Source organism: Equus caballus, chromosome 18, assembly GCF_041296265.1.
Source record: "Equus caballus isolate H_3958 breed thoroughbred chromosome 18, TB-T2T, whole genome shotgun sequence".
Taxonomy (NCBI): domain Eukaryota; kingdom Metazoa; phylum Chordata; class Mammalia; order Perissodactyla; family Equidae; genus Equus; species Equus caballus.
The window spans coordinates 64,816,282-64,835,186 of NC_091701.1; the positions used below are offsets into that span (position 1 = coordinate 64,816,282).

The following is an 18,905-nucleotide window of genomic DNA, read 5'->3' on the forward strand; positions in this document are numbered from 1 at the left end:
TAGATACAAAAATATCAACAGGATTTATCTGTGTTCTCAATTTAATTGCTCTTTGTTTTGATATTTACCAAATACCTTTTTCCTCAACTAGTTAAAAATTCATAAAATATAAATAATAAACATAAACATACGTAAGTTGTCTCTGTGTTGTGTTATGTTTTGTTTTCTTTTGTTTTGTTTTGTTGGTAGGGTCTGGTTTGCACCCAGAAACGTGGCTCCTTATCCTAATGGTGAACATTTTCCCTACCCCAGACCTCTGCAGGCTTCGAGAACCATGGTGGGGCACGAAGTGTCCTTTGTTAACTTGCACGAAGTCTGTACAACGTGTTGACTAGCAGCGGAGCCTCCAAGGGCAGAGGACTTCCACTCAAATCCTAGATCTGTTGCCTCTTTGTCTCTGGAAACTTCTGGAAACTAGTTTACTCTGTACCTTCTTTCACTTATTGATAAAAGGAGGATCACAATATTGTACTCACTTCCTAATGCCGTTGTGAGGACTGACAATGAATGTAAGTAAATTACTTAGATTAGGGCTCATATGTAGAAACACTACACAAAGTGTTAGCTGCTATTATTATTCTCACTTCCCTCCCTCTGAGGGAAGTGAAATATGTAGACCGTGTATCCTACTTCTGTTGTTGAGCCCCTGGGTAGGCAAAGACAGGTGAGGGAATTAAATTGCAACATCAGAGAAATTGTGAAGATTACATTGTAAAGTACTTAGATGATTACCTGATATATAGAACACACTACATAAATGTATTCACCTAACTTTATCTTTTTCTTAGTTAACAGAATTGATAGATTATTTTTATTAAGGTAAAATTGATATATAACATTGTATTAGTTCCAGGTATACAACATAATGATCCAGTATTTGTATATATTGCAAGATTATCACACAGTTAAGGCCAGTTAATATCTGGACCATATATGGTTACAAACTTTTTTATAACTATAACTCTGTTTGGATTATTTTTGATTCATTTGCTTTTTAACCAAAAGAACACAGTGCTGAATGACAAATAAGTGGCCAAGAAATTTGATTTTTGTCACAATTTCAGAAAGTTCCCTCAGCTTTTATTGATTTAGGATTTTTTAATATATTAAATCTTCCTAGCCAGTCACATCTGGGATGAATGCTAGCTCTTCTCTTTCCTAGTTATGTGATCTTGGGCAAGTTACAAAATCTCTGTGAATCTCAATTTCTTCATCTGCAAAATGGAGACATCATAACTGTGTGAAAAATTTATTGTGAAGATTTAAAAAAAAGAGATTTAGAAATGTTAGCATTCACACCTAGAAGGACCCACAACTAAAAGACTATACAACTATATAGCAGGGGGATAAAGAAACCTTAGCATCATGTATCACGTCAAGCAGATAGGGTAGCACTAAATAAATGGTATTAGCTCTTCTCTACCTTTTTCCTAATGGTCCAAATTACCATTGACTGGTTGATCTCAGCTTCTTGCTCTTACATGGCCGTCCCTCTTCGCTGTCAAGTCAACTGAGGTAACATGCACACAAAAACACTGGCAACACAAAATGCACTATACACATGTGATAATTTTAAAAATTAGCATTAATAACTTTACTACTATGGCTATCATCATGTTCGACCTTAGACCATCTGGTTTCCTTTAAATGTTCTCTCACTATTCTTTCTCTTGTATGACTTCAACAATCCCTTCCAGGCCCTTTGGGCATGAAATTTCAATCTTCCTCATCTCCTCCTTCTTTCACTCTTTTCATAATCAAAATCTTGCAAAATATTCCTCTGAGAAAAGTTTTTATTTCATTTGTCCCTTTTTATCTATCCTAGTAGGATAACCCTTGGTGAAAGTTTTAGTCACATGATGAAGTTTTCTTTCAAATCAATGCTCCCTTGTCGTTGATAAAAATCCTCCACCTAACCCACAGATTCTCTTTTTCTGGAATTTTCAAGTTCATTGCTGAACACCTCAAGGTGCTCAGATTTCCCCTTATTTATATGACTTTTTTCTTTCTCTTTCATTCAGCACATACCCCCTTTTTTCTTCAATTTCCATTGATAAAGTAAATAATTTTAAGATTCAGTGGGATTATTGGACATTTTGAACAGTAACAAATGACATAAAAATGATTTTATTTTGTATTATTGAATTAATGTTATTTTGAAAATTGAGCAATATAAAAATGAACAATTTATTTTTTTCATATCTAGTAAATTCTAACTCAAGACATAGCCATTATAACATCATTTAAACATGGCTTAGAAACTGTTGTCTAGTATAAATGTACATAGACGTATTAATAATGATGTATTAACCATAGTTTTTCAGCAAAAATATGACATTATTTTAATACGTATAACAAGGAAAAATGCTTTCTGCCTACATATGTGTTTGCTTAACTCACTGGACAAACAGTGGCTGGGAAAGTGCAATTCAGATTGTGATTCCTTTAAAATTGGGAGTGTTTCCAATTTGATGAAAGAAGAGAGGGGAGTGGGAGAAAAGCAAAGGTTTGAAAAACATTATTCCAGTGGCGTTTGTCTCCTTTGGTAATTTTAATTTTTACTATAACAGATCCATAAACTTATGACACTCTGAGTTGGATTGACTTCAGCTGTTTAGAAGAAAGTAATTACGATTACTGTCCTCAAGCCAAGATAACAACACACCAATTGTGACTAGCCAAGAAGCCTGGAATTCACAAACTGCCTTATACTTATTTATTTCTTCATTTTGGCTGTTTATCAGGAAGTGACTTCAGTAAAGAAGAGCCGTATTTCATTTATTAAGTAAACTCTCAAAACTCTGAGATGGATGGTGCGTATGCTATATTCAAAACTACTCTTTCAAAACGTGTATATGTAGACATTCACTGCATTTAATTTGACTAACACATTTTTAATCATTTGAAAAAATAAGTTCATGATGACATGGGTGAATTTGGTTTTTAAACTCTTTGCTTTAGCTTCTGAAGTATCTTATTGACCTCTGTGCAATACCTAAAAGCAGAGGAGATATATATGTATTTTAAAAAAATAATTTTTCCTCAATAGTAAATCTAATGATGATATAGAATACAAATTAAAATTTCAGGAATCCTTAAGAGCAGAATTGAATGGAAAGATTCTATGAATAAACTGAAGGCAAGTCTTGGTTGATATGATTTTGATAGCTGTAGATCTAAAAATACTTTCCCAAAAGTTGTTTGTAGCAAACACTAGAACATCTAAATGAGAGGGAAAACTTTCCTGTTTCAAATGCCCCTTTATTTCTATTCTAAATACTAAACAAAATAGGAACATTTTTGGGAGCTAATTAATTTTTTTAAATACCCTGTTTTATTTTAGAATTCTATCAACCTTTTTTTTTAATTGGGCCTTCAAAAGTACTCTTAATTACAGCCTTGGAATTATTTCATTTCTGATCTCTCTCTGTCCTTTCTGGGTTCCTAAACTTTTGGGTAATTATAGGTCCCTTGGAGTATCTGCTAAATGTTATTGACTGTTTCTCCATTAAAAAAAATACCGTAAATCATTCCATGTCTTAAAGCCCATTAATGGTGCCTACGTTAAGAAGCCTTGTTTTTCCATTTCACTCTTCTTTCTCTCTGTATACCTAAATGCGTATTAGAGAAAATAATATCAAACACGGTGTAGGAGCATGATGATCATGTTCACTGGAACTAACTTGAAAACTAGACTTTTGCTTAAGGGCTTCTATGTTAGTTCTGGGCTGTGTTTTACACACATGTTCACACTGTCATGGAACACCTACTATTTAGGGGCAAAGAATAACAAAAAGAGAATCCTTTTCCTTTTCGACGTTTCTAATACGAGTTTATTGAATTTGTGAAATTGCACTTTCTTCAAGATAGACAATCTCATGGTGTAATTGCATAAATAATATTTCCCTAATCTCCTCCTATGCACCCTTTAAATCTTTTACACCCGACTTGTTTATTAGCTATTTTAACTACTGAATTCCATAACTTCCTTTTTTTCATTATACATAACATACTGATTTCTCTTTTTATACAAAATTTAAATTGTTTCTTAAAGGAATTTTTTATGATGCATTTCTAGTAACACAATGCTTTGCAAATCTCTTGGCCAGTAGAGACCTAGTTTTAGAAGACTACAGATGCTGTGAGGGCAGGCACACTGTCTGTCTTTATTCACCGTTGACTGCATCTCTTGCACAATGCCTTGCACAGTATAGGAACTGAATAAATACTTGTCGAATAAATGAGTGAATTAAAAAGAACATGATACAAATCAGGCAGGATATTGCAATTGCCATTGAATAGAAGTCAATTACAGTATTTCCTAGTAAACTTCAGTGTTTCTGAATACAACCTTTTACCTTTGCAAGGAGGTAGAACAGATCATTGAAATACCCACAATATTTTTCACAGAACTCCATCACTAAAGCCATAGATTTTATTCTCTAAGAGAGGCCAATAGAATCTTCCTTGAGGGGTATTTGTTCTTTCTAATTCAATTATAACATACTTATACTCTTCAAGACAAATCATATTTAAAAAAATTATATGTGGGTAGACTATAATTTGTAGAATTAGCAATAGCAAGAGAATCATAGCTAATAACCTATCATAAAGGCCTGGAGCACTAGGACCAAAAGCATATCTAGAGCAAGAGATAGAATTCATGTTGATGAAGCTACACATTCCTGTAAAGTGGTATGCATATTATATTAGTGTTCATCGTTATTAAAAATGTAGAATATATAAATGAATTAATGTTAAATAATTAAAATTACATTGGAGTTTACCCAAATTTTGAACTATTGTAAATCATTATTACACTGACCATTGTAACATTAAGCTGAAAGGAGATATGAAATGGCTTTAAAAAGATATTCAAAAGAAATTTTGGCATGAATGTTCATTTATGCATACATAAGTTAAAATTATTGTGCATTTATTATATTAGAGATGGAGGCACAGATGAATAATACAGTGGAGAAGACAGATACCAAAACCAATTACTACTGTAATATGTAACCAGTGATATAATCACTGTGTGAACATGAGTCCTTTGGAAGAAGAAAACAGAATAACTACTTGCCTGAGGGAGTGAGGAAAGGCCACGGATGAGATACATTTGAACTGGGGCTGAACGATGAGTGGGAGTTTGCCAAGAGGAGGAGATGGAGTAGGGTATTCCAGGAACAATGTTCTGAAAGCATGTTGTGTGTTACGGAACGAGAAGGTCAGTGTGCTTGGCACAAAACCATGGAGCAGGGAGCGTGGGTAGAGAAATAATTTGTGTCCGGGTTACGAAAGACCTAACATTTTGTGCAAAAGATTTTGAACTTTATACTTAGGGTAATGGTAAGGCAGAGGTCTCAGGTAGAAAAACGAAATGATCCAATTTGATCTGGGTAAAGAATATTAAATATTGGGAGCAGCATGTGGATAATTGTCTGGCGAGGGGAGAGATCAACAGTAGAAGGCCCGATAGAAAGAAATAATACTCCAAGTGAAAGAGTTTAAGGAACTGAACTATGACAGTGGAAGAAGAAGACAGAATGATATTCCTGAGACATTAGTGAGAACAAATTAATAGATAATGGAGGTTGCTTGAACATAGATAGCCAGGAAAAGAGAGTATGTTAGAGGATAATTAAAATTTGAGCTTAAGCGAAGACAGAAGATGGCAACACTCATTAAATACAGAATACTGAGGAAGATCAGGTTTAACAGGACAGGTAAGTAGTTCTACTTTTGACATATTGACATGAGATGATTTGGGGATATTAGCTCAATATTTCCAATAACCAATTTTCCTTTGTTTCCTTTCTTCTTTTTTTTTTTCTCATCCTCTCCCCTTCTTTTTCTGTTTCTTCTGTTTCTCCTGTTTCTTCAATATGAATGTGATAGTTGAAGCCATGACACTAATTGGGATCACCAAGAGAGAGCAAATATGACTGGAGAAGGTAATCAAGCACAGCCAGTGAATAACTTGTATTTAAGAGATGGTTAGAAGAGGAACAGTTGTTGCCAAGAAGGGCTCACTGCCCTATGTGCATAGAAGCCAATGCTACAGAACCAGCTTTTGAGAGAAGAAAGAGCTTTATTGCAGGGTCAAGAAGCAAGGAGACAGGAGGCAAGGCTCAAATCTGTCTCCCTGAGTTGAAGTGGGGACTGACTTTTAAGGAGTTGGGGATGGGATTGGCTATACAAAATGTTAGCTTGGTGGAATCTGATTGGGAGGTAGGAGTGTAACAGTCTAATAAGTCTGATGTGCTACAAATGAAGGGACCCCTCACTTCTTGTTAGGCTCCCCATTCTGCCTTCTCTTCACATTGAATTGCATGGTTAGGAAACTTGTTTCCCAGGTAGCTTGAGGTCATCCAAGGACAAGGTTTCCATCTTCTGAACATGCTCTAGCCACATGACTTGCAGTTTTTGTTTGTTACCCCTCCAAAACAACTTTTGATACATCATTATCGATACAATAGGGCCAGTCCAAATTGGTCTATGATGGTTACACAGTCAGTAAAGATGACAGAGAAAAAATGATAAACAAAAATAAGTAGGAAAACAAAAGATCAATGACATCTTAGAAGTTAAAGAGGAGAGTTGAAAGAAGTCAACTTGTCAGACTTAGCAAATTATGCAGAGGCTGAGGAGTAAGAGGATATTGGTGTCCTTGGTAACATTAGTAAGTATGAAAGATTTTAATTAATCCATTTATTAATTTATTCAATGGGCATTTTTCAAATCTTCTATGTGTTTGAGCTTGGGACACAAATATCAACAACATGTACCATAATGTACATTGACGTGAAATGAGATTTCTACACTATCCATAATTTTGCCAGCAAAAGAGTCCATTATGGGTAGATGATTGTGGTTACATTCAGGCTTTACACTGCAGCCCTCTCCCTAAGAATGATATTTCTATCAAAGATGCCCTTCATTATATGGTATCTATCACCATCTGCTCCATACCTCTTTTTAATGAACAAAGGTTGTGAACCAAATGGGAATTTCTATCAAAATGGTTACTAAATACTTGTTACTTGAAGTGACAATTCTGTAGAAAATTTTCCCAATCATCACCACCACACACCCATTATCAACAGCCACACATCATTATTTAAAATTCCTGGATAAAATGTGAATTATATAAGTAAACTTTTTTATTTGTCAATTAGAAACACAAATGTTCCCTTCACACTTTAACTATTTATCTTTAAAAACAAATGACTCATCCAACCATGAACAGTCTATTGAGAGAAAAGGAACTAATATGAAAGAAATAGCTATAAAAGAGTTTGGCACATAAAATTTTGATAAATAGTAACTATGAAAACAACATAAAGTGTCTAGTAAAATACGTAATACTTAATGCATAGTAGCTGTTTAACAAGCCTAAACCTAAAACTCTGTTCATTGAAATGTCCTCCATTTCTTAGTATCCTACTAGATGTTATAAATATCTTAACTAATGTACTTCATACAAAGTCCTAAAAGTTGGTATTTTGCCTTCTTGCTGTGGAGAAAAAGAAACAAAGACACAACAAGTTAAGCAACTAGGCTAAGGTAGAAAACGGCAGAACTAGGATTTGCACATTGGCCTTTGTCACTCAGAATTCTGTGCAACTAAATATGATGTGACCCAGCCTGCTTCTCCTTTAAAAACTTTTCTTTACTGCTTCGTCCGTCTTCTGATTTCATTTCTTTTCTTATATTTTGCATTTCCCATAAGTTGTTACCAGGCATCCAGAAAAACAATTGATTTTCTGAAACTCCTTTACTATGTACTTGCTCCCAAGATCAGTTACTTGGGAAACCTCAGTTTCACGTAGGGAATCTGTACTATAAAATCCCTCAGGAGTGTCAATGTTACTAATATTTTATACATCTAACAGTTCAAAATAGTTTCACCAAGACTAAGATTTTCTCTCTCTCTCTAACAGACACACTGAGTTCTCTCTTCATTTAACTGGAAGCAAGCACCCTAAAAAGTGGATCTTGTGGACAAGAAAATGGGAAAACAGGAAATAATAATTAAAGCAGCACTTAGTAATATAAGTTTCAGAGCTACATTATCTTTTTCTTGCTTTTCATGTAAAAGAGACCCATATACAATTAATCAAGTGATTGGCTATGATCATGTACTCCTTAATAAGTGCTCATCCTCCCTTCTACACTTGAGAAGATTAGAGATGATCACAGTTCTACCGATACTTTCCCAGCTGCTTATTCTCTGAATCAGAATGAATCTGAGAATGTCTTAGAGATCTTGGGTGCTAATGAAAATTTTCACTTATTTTGATAAAGAAGGAAACTAAGAAATTATTTTCTTTTGTAATTTAGCATCTGTATTTCAATCACTCTCCCTACTGCTACTTTTTTCAGTAAAAAAGTAGTGTTTAACAGTGAAATGATCCAGGTCTTATCCTTGGAGAAATCTAAGTGGCTTTTTACTTGAGATTCTCAAATTTTAAAAGCCTGTAGTCAAATTTGGCAGGACTTATTTATTACTAAACCTATTTGATTGCTGGTTTTCCCACATATTTAGTGATGTAGCTCCATTCTGAGATCTGGCTGCTGCCCACCATCCTGGGAATACTCTTTAAGCATACATATTTGCTTTTCCGTAACACACATTAATGCTGGTCCCTGATACACTTTCTCACTCTAGCTCCCTCTATGCTCAGTAAAATATTGCCATGTCTTTTAATAGCTTTCAAGCTATTCTTGAATGGAATAGTTATATGGGCAAAGAATTTGTTTGCACTGGGCCCAGGAGAATGTAATAATGTGAGAATTCTGAGCTGGACATCAATTTCTAGAACATAGTGTGTAAAGAATATCCTGTATATTGATTCCCCGTAACATCATCTTTTTCTTTCAACTCTTATTTGTGCATCTGTCTCTTCCCTCTGCTAGGAAGGGTTGCTAAATGTATAATCTAATCCATTAACACTCACAAATATAACTCAGGACTAATGTTAATTAAGAATGCACAGTCACAAGGAGGAGAGGCTATAAAACAAAAGAGTTTATCGCCACACAACTTTTTTTTATACTTTTGCCTGAGAAGAAATAGACATGCACAAGAGGAAATTAAATACTCCAGAGGCAGCTAATCTAATTTGGAACAAGACTAACTCTGAATTATAAATGCAAAATCAACTTTCAGAATTTAAATCAATTATAGATGTAAAGATCCCTTCACTATTCATCAGTTCATATCAAGATCTACACAATTGGATTTAAAAATTTCTATCGTGGAGATTTTTCTGAAAAGTGACCTGGGTAAGAATAAGAGGAATAGAATGAGTTCTCTATCATTGCAATGAATCATTCATCACTCAGAAGCTAGACTTCATATGCACAGTATGCTTAGAGATGCTGAGTTTTTAGGCATGTACATTTGAAAAGATCAAAACTAGACACATTTTCTCTGTTTTGGTTTCTTGAACATGGCATGCTGATTACTTGCAGATTTCTTTCCTTAATCAAGGTAAAAATAAGTAAAATGTGTTCATCTTTGATAATGATGTTGATATTTTCTATCGATTCATATTGTTACTATGAAAGGAGGCCAGCTATTTAACATATAAATCTTTATACAGTGAATTTGCTATGCTCTGATAGCAAAAAATTATTTAAGCATTTCTTCTCAATGTGTGTGATCTTCAAGTTCTTCTACACTCTTACTTGCCAAAATCCTCACAATATTTTTAAACAATTCTAGGTTTTGATTTAAAAGCTGACCGTACTTTCTTCCAAGTGATGCTATTGATAGCTAAGTGATGCTATCATTTACAAAGTGTAGTCCCAGGGCCAGTTGCATCAGCATAACCTGGGAACTTGTTCAAAATACAAGTTTTCAGGTTCCCCCCAGATTGGCTGAATCAGAAACTTTGGGGGCAGGGCCCAGTAATTTGTGTCTTAAGCTTTCTAGGGAATGCTGATGTACACTCAACTTTAAGAACAACTGCTCTTCTAAACTATGGCTTTTCACTATTTTGTGTATCTTTGTCTCCTTTGGCAATATTGTAAAGCCTATGGATCTTTTGTCAGAATAATATTTTTAAATATCCAAACTAAAAATACATAATTGCTAAGGAAATAGATTATATTGAAATTCAGTTATTTAAATATTAAAAACAAATTTGTGATATAATAATATATCTGATAAGATAATGATATATATGTGACACAATATTATATATGTGCATCTTTTTTTTTTTTTTTTTTTTTTTATTAATGTTATGATAGATTACAACCTTGTGAGATTTCAGTTGTACATTTTTGTTAGTCATGTTGTGGGTACACCACTTCCCCCTCCGTACCCTCCCCCCACCCCCCCTTTTCCCTGGTAACCACCGATCAGATCTCCTTATCAATATGCTAATTTCCACCTATGAGTGGAGTCATATAGAGTTCGTCTTTCTCTGACTGACTTATTTCGCTTAACATAATGCCCTCGAGGTCCATCCACATTGTTGTGAATGGGCCAATTTCGTCTTTTTTTATGGCTGAGTAGTATTCCATTGTGTATATATACCACATCTTCTTTATCCAATCATCAGTTTCTGGGCATGTAGGCTGGTTCCACGTCTTGGCTATTGTAAATAATGCTGCGATGAACATAGGGGTGCAACGGACTCTTGAGATATCTGATATCAGGTTCTTAGGATAGATACCCAGTAATGGGATGGCTGGGTCATAGGGTATTTCTATTTTTAACTTTTTGAGAAATCTCCATACTGTTTTCCATAGTGGCTGTACCAGTTTGCATTCCCACCAACAGTGTATGAGGGTTCCTCTTTCTCCACAACCTCTCCAACATTTGTCGTTCTTGGTTTTGGATGTTTTTGCCAATCTAACGGGTGTAAGGTGATATCTTAGTGTAGTTTTGATTTGCATTTCCCTGATGATTAGCGATGATGAACATCTTTTCATGTGTCTATTGGCCATATTCATATCTTCTTTGGAGAAATGTCTGTTCATGTCCTCTGCCCATTTTTTGATCGGGTTGTTTGTTTTTTTGTTGTTAAGCAGTGTGAGTTCTTTGTATATTATGGAGATTAACCCTTTGTCGGATAAGTGGCTTGTAAATATTTTTTCCCAATTAGTGAGCTGTTTTTTTGTTTCAATCCTGTTTTCCATTGCCTTGAAGAAGCTCTTTAGTCTGATGAAGTCCCATTTGTTTATTCTTTCTATTGTTTCCCTCAACTGAGGAGTTACAGTGTCCCAAAAGATTCTTTTGAAACTGATGTCAAAGAGTGTACTGCCTATATTCTCTTCCAAAAGACTTATTGTCTCAGGCCTAATCTTTAGGTCTTTGATCCATTTTGAGTTTATTTTGGTGTGTGGTGAAAAAGAATGGTCAATTTTCAATCTTTTGCATGTGGCTGTCCAGTTTTCCCAGCACCATTTGTTGAAGAGACTTTCTTTTCTCCATTGTAGGCCCTCTGCTCCTTTGTCGAAGATTAGCTGTCCATAGATGTGTGGTTTTATCTCTGGGCTTTCAATTCTGTTCCATTGATCTGTGGACCTGTTTTTGTACCAGTACCATGCTGTTTTGATCACTGTAGCTTTGTAGTATGTTTTGAAATCGGGGATTGTGATTCCGCCGGCTTTGTTTTTCTTGCTCAGGATTGCTTTAGCAATTCGCGGTCTTTTGTTGCCCCATATGAATTTTAGGATTGTTTGTTCAATTTCTGTGAAGAATGTTCTTGGGATTCTGATTGGGATAGCATTGAACCTGTATATTGCTTTAGGTAGTATGGACATTTTAACTATGTTTATTCTTCCAATCCATGTGCAAGGAATGTTTTTCCATCTCTTTATGTCATCGCCTATTTCTTTCAAGAAAGTCTTGTAGTTTTCATTGTATAGATCCTTCACTTCCTTGGTTAAGTTTATCCCAAGGTATTTTATTCTTTTCGTTGCGATTGTGAATGGGATAGAGTTCTTGAGTTCTTTTTCTGTTAGTTTATTGTTAGTGTATAGAAATGCTACTGATTTATGCACGTTAATTTTATACCCTGCTACTTTGCTGTAGTTGTTGATTATTTCTAATAGTTTTTCTGTGGATTCTTTGGGGTTTTCTATGTATAAGATCATGTCGTCTGCAAACAACGAGAGTTTTACTTCTTCGTTACCTATTTGGATTCCTTTTATTTCTTTTTCCTGCCGAATTGCTCTGGCCAGCACCTCCAGAACTATGTTGAATAGGAGTGGTGAAAGTGGGCACCCTTGTCTTGTTCCTGTCCTCAGAGGGATGGCTTTCAGCTTTTGTCCATTGAGTATGATGTTGGCTGTGGGTCTATCATATATGGCCTTTATTATGTTGAGGTACTTTCCTTCTATACCCATTTTACTGAGGGTTTTTATCATAAATGGGTGTTGGATCTTGTCGAATGCTTTCTCTGCATCTATTGAGATGATCATGTGGTTTTTGTTTTTCATTTTGTTGATGTAGTGTATCACGTTGATTGACTTGCGGATGTTGAACCATCCCTGTGTCCCTGGTATAAATCCCACTTGATCATGGTGTATAATCTTTTTGATGTATTTCTGTAATGGGTTTGCCAAAATTTTGTTGAGGATTTTTGCATCTATGTTCATCAGTGATATCGGCCTGTAGTTCTCCTTCTTTGTGTTGTCCTTGTCAGGTTTGGGGATCAGAGTGATGTTGGCTTCATAGAATGTGTTAGGGAGTTCTCCATCTTTCTCAATTTTCTGGAACAGTTTGAGGAGAATAGGTATTAAGTCTTCTTTGAATGTTTGGTAGAATTCTCCAGAGAAGCCGTCTGGTCCTGGACTCTTATTTTTGGGGAGGTTTTTGATTACCGTTTCTATTTCCTTACTTGTGATTGGTCTATTCAGATTCTCCATTTCTTCCTGATTCAGTTTGGGGAGATTGTAGGAGTCTAGGAATTTGTCCATTTCTTCCAGGTTGTTCAATTTGTTGGCATATAGTTTTTCATAGTATTCTCTTATGATCTCTTGTATTTCATTGGTATCTGTTGTGATTTCTCCTCTGTCATTCCTGATTTTATTAATTTGCGATTTCTCTCTTCTTTTCTTGGTGAGTCTGGCTAGGGGTTTGTCAATTTTGTTAATTCTTTCGAAGAACCAACTCTTTGTTTCATTGATCCTTTCTATTGTCTTTTTTGTTTCAATATCGTTTATTTCTGCTCTTATTTTTATTATTTCCCTCCTTCTACTGACTCTGGGCCTTGTTTGTTCTTCTTTTTCTAGTTCTGTTAGGTGTCGTTTGAGGTTGCTTACGTGAGCTTTTTCTTGTTTAGTGAGGTGAGCCTGTATTGCGATGAATTTCCCTCTTAGGACTGCTTTTACTGCATCCCAAATGATTTGGTATGTCGTGTTCTCATTTTCATTTGTCTCCAGATAATATTTGATTTCTTCTTTAATTTCTTCAATGATCCATTGTTTGTTGAGAAGCGTGTTGTTTAGTCTCCACATTTTTGCACCTTTCTCTGCTTTTTTCTTGTAGTTGATTTCTAGTTTAATAGCGTTATGATCAGAAAAGATGCTTGATATTATTTCAACTCTCTTGTATTTATTGATGTTTGCTTTGGTTCCCAAAATATGGTCAATCCTTGAGAATGTTCCATGTGCACTTGAGAAGAATGTGTAACCTGCTGTTTTTGGATGAAGTGTTCTATATATATCTATTAAGTCCATCTGGTCTAATTTTTCATTTAATTCTATTATTTCCTTGTTGATTTTCTGTCTGGATGTTCTGTCCATTGGTGTTAATGGTGTGTTGAGGTCCCCTACTATTATTGTATTGTTGTTGATGTCTTCTTTTAGTTCTATTAAGAGTTGCTTTACAAATTTTGGTGCTCCTGTGTTGGGTGCGTATATATTTATAAGTGTTATGTCTTCTTGGTGGAGAGTCCCTTTTATCATTATATACTGTCCCTCTTTGTCTTTCTTTATCTGTTTTGCTTTGAAATCTACCTTGTCTGATATTAGTATAGCGACACCTGCTTTCTTTTGTTCATTATTAGCTTGGAGTATTGTTCTCCATCCCTTCACTCTGAGTCTGTGTTTGTCTTTGGGGCTGAGGTGTGTTTCCTGGAGGCAGCATATTGTTGGATCTTGTTCTTTGATCCATCCTGCCACTCTGTGTCTTTTGATTGGGGAGTTCAATCCATTTACATTTAGAGTGATTATTGAGACGTGGGGGCCTACCACTACCATTTTGTGTCTTGTTTTCCGGTTTTCTTCAGTTTCCTTTGTTTCTTGTCCCATGGTTTAATCTGTTCTGATGTAGAGCTGCTACTCTCTGTTGTTGTCCTTCTACTTATCTCCTCTGCTCTTGGTTTTGTAGCCCCTTTCCTTTTTTGGATTTTTCAGGAATGAGGGTTTTCCTGAGGATTTCCTGAAGAGGAGGTTTTGTGGCAATGAACTCCCTTAATTTTTGTTTATCTGGGAAAGTTTTTATTTCTCCATCGTATTTGAAGGATATTTTCGCTGGGTAGAGAATTCTCGGCTGTAGGTTTTTGTCCTTCAGATTTTTGAATATATCATTCCACTCTCTTCTAGCCTGTAAAGTTTCTGCTGAGAAATCTGCTGATAGCCTGATGGGGGTTCCTTTGTAGGTTAGTTTCTTTTGCCTGGCTGTCCTTAATATTATCTCCTTGTCGTTGACTTTTGCTAGCTTCACTACTATATGCCGTGGAGTTGGTCTTCTTGCATTGATAAAGTTTGGAGATCTATTGGCTTCTGTCACCTGAAGATCCATCTCCCTCACCAGATTTGGGAAGTTCTCAGCCATTATTTCTTTGAATAGGTTTTCTGCCCCTTTCTCCTTCTCTTCTCCCTCTGGTATACCTATAATCCTTACGTTGCATCTCCTAATTGTGTCTGATAATTCTCGGAGAGTTTCTTCATTTCTTTTAAGTCTTGCTTCTCTCTCCTCCTCTGCCTGCAATAATTCTATATTGCCATCTTCCAAATTGCTAATTCTTTCCTCCATATTATCGGCCCTACTGTTCAGAGCATCTAGATTTTTCTTAATCTCCTCTATTGTGTTCTTCATTTCCAATATTTCTGTTTGGTTCTTCTTTATCGTATCAAACTCTTTTGTGACATAGCTCCTGAACTCGTTGAGTTGTCGGTCAGAATTCTCTCTTAACTCAGTGAGTATTTTAATGATGGCTGTTTTGAAGTCATCATCATTTAGGTTATATATCTCATTTTCTTTGGGATTGTTTTCTGTGTATTTGTTACTTTCTTTCTGTTCTGGAGATTTAATGTATTTTTTCATATTGCTTGATGATGTTGATTTGTGCCTCCGCATGGAGATAGAGTTTAGTTGCTCCTTTCACTTGTTTCAGCTGCTGCGGTGGGGGGAGCAGCTGTTTATACTTCACCAACCAGGAACCCTGTCCGTAGTTGCTAACTGGGCCTGGGCCCCTCTTCGTAGCCACAGTGGCCCTTTGGATTCCCTCCTCTGCCGTGGGGGCCGTCACGGGGGGCTTCAGGCTGCAGGGGCCTACTGTTGTTGCCCACCTAGATGCGCTCACTCCTTGGGGTCTGCAACGGTGTTATGGGCTTTTCCAGCGGCCAGGGGTGGGATCACTTATATTTGTCGCTCCGTTGCTGTCGGCACCCACCAAATCTCACTTGTCCTCTATGGGTCGCAGGAGAGCTATTGGCATCTTCTACAGTCTGTGGTTAGTACACCTAGCTATGCTGCTTTTGCCCTGGGGTCTTCCAGCCTTGTGGCTGGCGGCTGGGTGCCTTCTACTGGTGCTGTGCAGAGGCTTTCCCTAAGGCTTCTGTGAGCCTGTAGGGTTTCCCCCTAGGCTACTAAGCTGGGTCTCTGGAACTCTCTCCAGCCCCAGTCCTCTCCGAGATCTCCGGCAATCCCTAGCCTCACCGGGTGGGCAACGGCAGCTGGGGGTCGCCCCGTCCTCTGGGCTTCTCTCCGGGCCTCTGCCGGGAGCTCTGAATGCTCAGCGTGGCCCCTCTGCTACCGGCAGACAGAGAGTTTTGTCTGCTGCCTGGCGGAGCTCCGGCGCTTCCCCTCCGGGTCGCCGGACCCGCCTTTGAAAGTTCCCCCGCCCCGGTCCTCTCCGAGATCTCCGGCAATCCCTAGTCCCACGGGGCGGGCAACAGCAGCTGGGGGATGCCCCGCCCTCTGGGCTTCTGTCCGAGCCTCTGCCGGGAGCCCTGAATGCTGGGCGTGGCCCCTCTGCTAATGGCACACAGAGAGTTTTGTCTGCTGCCTGGGGGAGCTCCGGCGCTTCCCCTCCGGGTCGCCGGACCCGCCTTTGAAAGTTCCCCCGCCCCGGTCCTCTCCGAGATCTCCGGCAATCCCTAGTCCCACGGGGCGGGCAACGGCAGCTGGGGGTCGCCCCGCCCTCTGGGCTTCTCTCCGGGCCTCTGCCGGGAGCCCTGAGTGCTCAGCGTGGCCCCTCTGCTACCAGCAGACAGAGAGTTTTGTCTGCTGCCTGGCGGAGCTCCGGCGCTTCCCCTCCGGGTCGCCGGACCCGCCTTTGAAAGTTCCCCCGCCCCGGTCCTCTCCGAGATCTCCGGCAATCCCTAGTCCCCCGGGGCGGGCGTCTCTCTGGGACCCTCCGGGCGCCCCGAGCACCAGGCTGGGTCTCCCCGCCAATGGCGGGGAGAGACTCTCCCCGCGGGCTCAGGTGTGCAACTCCAATGTTTCCCTCTGCGTTTAGGAGTAATTGCAGGGGGTTTAAGTAGGGTTCTGGTCACCTGTTTCAACCGTCGCTCCTCTGTTGTGTTCTCGCTCCTGCCCTAGATGTGTGTGGATCCTCTGGGGGCGTCCGTTGGAAGAAAGCCGCTTGCGGGTACTAGGCTGCCCGTCGGGGTCGGAGAGTTTTCACCTATTTCCACATCCTCCCGGAGGAAAGTCCGTCCGCCTTCCGATGTATAGTCGCGTGGGTGTCTCAGACGTCCTGAGATGCTGTCTGGATATCCTTTGTCAAGCGATAAGTGTCCAAATAATTGTAGACTCGAAGGGCGAGAGACAAAGAGGACTACTCACGGCGCCATCTTGGAATCCACTCCCCTGTGCATCTTTCTTAACAGATTTAACTAACAAGATTCATGGGAAAGTCTAATAACTACATAGTTTAAAAATATTGGGAACCATCAACTTAATATAGATTGGTATATACATAGGTTATTATATATGAACCTCATGGTAATCACAAACCAGAAACCTGTAATAAATACACAAAAAATTAAGAGAAAGGAACCCAAACATAGTACTAACAGAAGCCATCAAGCCACAAGAGAAGAGAACAAGAGAAGAAAGAAATAGAGAAGAACTGCAGAAACACCCAGAAAAAAGTAACAAAATGGCAATAAGTACATACTTTTCAACAGCTGCTTTAAATGTCAATGGACTAAATATTCCAATAAAAAGGCATGAGGTGGCTGATTGGATAACAAAATAAAACCCAGGGGCTGGCCCTGTGGCGAATGGTTAAAGTTCTGTGCACTCTGTTTGGCAGCCCATGTTCTCAGGTTCAGATCCCAGGCTTGGACCTACTCCACTCATTAGCCATGCTGTGGAGGCATCCCACATTCAAAAAAGTAGAGGAAGATTGGCATACATGTTAGCTCAGGGAGAATCTTCCTCACAAAAAAAAAGGAAAGAAAATTTAAAAAACAAAGCAAAACAAGGATGCTGCATACAAGAGACACACTTCAGACCTAAAGACACTCACAAACTGAAAGTGAAGGTATGGAAAAGGTACTCCATGCAAATGGCAATGAAAAGAAAGCTGGAGTAGCAATACTTATATCAGACAAAATAGACTTTAAAACAAATACTATAACAAGAGACAAAGAAGGGCACTACATAATGATAAAGGGAACAATCCAACAAGAGGATATAACACATAAACATCTATGTACCTGACATAGGAGCACCTAAATATATAAGGCAACTATTAACAGACATAAAAGGAGAAATAGACAGTAATCCAATAATAGTAGGGGACTTTAACACTCCACTTACACCAATGGATAGATCATCCAAACAGAAGATCAATAAGGAAACATTGGCCTTAAATGACACATTAGGCCAGATGGACTTAGTAGATATATAGAGACCATTTCATCCAAAACCGGCATAACACACATTCTTTTCAAATGCACATGGAACATTCTCCAGGACACACATTAGGTCACAAAACAAGTCTTAATAAGTTTAAGAAGATTGAAATAATTCCAAGCATCTTTTCTGACCACAATGGTATGAAACTAGAAATCAACTAGAGGAAGAAAATTGGAAAAGCCACAAATACGTGGAGGTTAAACAAAATGCTACCAAACAACTATTGGGTCAATGAAGAAATCAAAGGAGAAATCAAAAAATACCTGGAGACATGAAAATGAAAACATGACACACCAAAATTTATGGGATATGGCAAAAGCAGTTCTAAGAGGGAAGTTTATGGCAATACAGGCCTACCTCAACAAATAAGAAAAATCTCAAACAATCTAACAGTGTACCTAAAGGAACTAGAAAAAAAATAACAAAGCCCAAAATCAGTAGAGGGAAGGAAATAATAAAAATCAGAGCAGAAATAAATGAAATAGGGAGTGAAAAACAAGAGAAGAGAAAAACTCAAAGAAATGAAGAGCTGGTTATTTAAAAAGATAAGCAAAATTGACAAACCTTTAGCTAGACTCACCAAGAAAAAAAGACAGAAGCACCAAATAAAATAAACCAGAATTGAAAGAGGAGAAATAACAACAGACACCTCAGAGATACAAAAGATTATGAGAATAGTAGAAAAAGCTATACGTCAACAAATTGGATAATCTAGAAGAAACTGATAAATTTTTAGAATCATACAACCTTCCAAAACTGAATCACTAAGAAATAGAGAATTTGAGTAGAC

At 37.8% G+C, this 18,905-nt stretch overlaps 1 long non-coding RNA gene across 3 annotated transcripts in view; it reads left to right on the top strand.

Annotated features, from left to right (window-relative positions):
- The window catches only part of LOC138918799 (uncharacterized), a 42,924-nt gene extending 24,332 nt beyond the window's left edge, over positions 1-18,592 (top strand). The window contains exons 2-5 of one of the 3 annotated variants that reach the window (XR_011428560.1): positions 253-509; positions 2,571-2,813; positions 5,899-5,954; positions 16,790-18,592. This is a non-coding gene — a long non-coding RNA (uncharacterized lncRNA). Of the gene's footprint in view, positions 1-252; positions 510-2,570; positions 4,793-5,898; positions 5,955-16,789 lie in introns of those variants that run through there. The other 2 variants (XR_011428561.1, XR_011428559.1) reach the window with 2 other exon arrangements.
- The last annotated feature ends 313 nt before the right edge of the window (positions 18,593-18,905 follow it).